The following is a 1,488-nucleotide window of genomic DNA, read 5'->3' on the forward strand; positions in this document are numbered from 1 at the left end:
GCGGCTGCGCGGCACCTCTGGCCGGCGCGGGGCGGGGGGCGCCGGGGGGCTGCTCCCCTCCGCAGGGCGGCGCATCGGCGGCAGCGCGGCGGTCCCGGTGCCGCCAGGTTAGGCGGGACGGGCCCCCCCCCCCATGCACCAGAGTCAGAAACAGCACTCGCGGACCCACATATGCGGGATGTGGGCGAGCCTTTTGCTAGCAGGTCTTCCTGCCCCCTGCCCCGGAGAGAGCCCCCCGCTCTTACATGCGCCGTTACAAAGTTTGTGCGTGCTAGCTGAGCTACATATTCAGTCTGTGAAGCTCTAACACTCAGCGCGCTTTGCTCTGCACCCCGGTGGGTGCATCTAGCACAGCTCCTTGCAGCAGCGCTGAATTTGCTTTTCGGGCAGAGGCGTGTTCTGTAGCTGTTCCGCAGCCTTCCCCCTCCCTCAGGGCTGCGCTTGAACGTCTTCAAAGTTTGGCGGGCAACCGCTGCAGCATCGATAACCCTGCGAACACCGCAATCTGTGGCTTCCTCCCCTACCCCGCCCTGTGCGTTTACCCATAAAATAGCACCAGAGCGCGAACACAGATGGATTTGAGAGAAAAGTAAGCCCCCAAATTTCCCTCCGCGGCGGAGACCGCGCACGTCCCGCGTTTTCCTGTTCCCCCGCAGAARAGCGAGCGCGCTCCTACCTCTGGCGAAGGGACGGGACTGCTCACGGCGCCAGGCGCAGACCGCCGAGGGACGACGCCTGCCCCGACACCCCGCGCAGCGGGACCCGCTCCGGGGCCATCGCGCGGTGAATGAAGGGGCGGGCCGGCCGGGGGCGGAGGCGGGCTGAGCCGGGCCCGGGGGGCCGAGCCGGGACCGCGCCGCGGCTGCCTCACCGCATCGGGACCCGCTCCGGGGCCATCGCGCGGTGAATGAAGGGGCGGGCCGGCCGGGGGCGGAGGCGGGCTGAGCCGGGCCCGGGGGGCCGAGCCGGGGCCGCGCCGCGGCTGCCTCACCGCATCGGAATGCGGGCGCGCGCCCCGCGCCCCGCCCTCGCGCGGGTGTAACGGTCGCCGGGCGCCCGGCCGTTACACGCGAGGCGGATTCTGTTGTTTTAAATCGCCCTCCTCGCCGCGCGGGGAGCGGCGCCGTGGAAACAACGGCTCGATTGAGGAGTTGGCTGAGCGGCGCGGCGCTCTGCCTCGGCTCTGTGCTCCGCTGCCAGCCGCGATCCGCGGGAAGAAAGGCTGGAGCCGGTGGAAGTGGGAGGGGGTAAAATACCGCCCTGCTTCCAGCTACATGATGGAAAAACACAGGGCCGGGGGACGCGGCTGGGCACCTTCGCGTGCGAGCTGCTCCARGCGGAGTAAAACGACGAGAAAAACAGCCTCATAAAATAACGCGTTGTGAACGCGCATTTTAAAGGAAACGTTTTTTTTTTTCTTTAAGAGGTGAAAGTTGGCCATAGATAACACACAATTTTACTGTGGGCAGTCATGTATGAAGGACACCA

Source organism: Rhea americana, unplaced genomic scaffold (genome assembly GCF_003343005.1).
Source record: "Rhea americana isolate MKP2758 unplaced genomic scaffold, rheAme1 scaffold_122, whole genome shotgun sequence".
NCBI lineage: Eukaryota > Metazoa > Chordata > Aves > Rheiformes > Rheidae > Rhea > Rhea americana.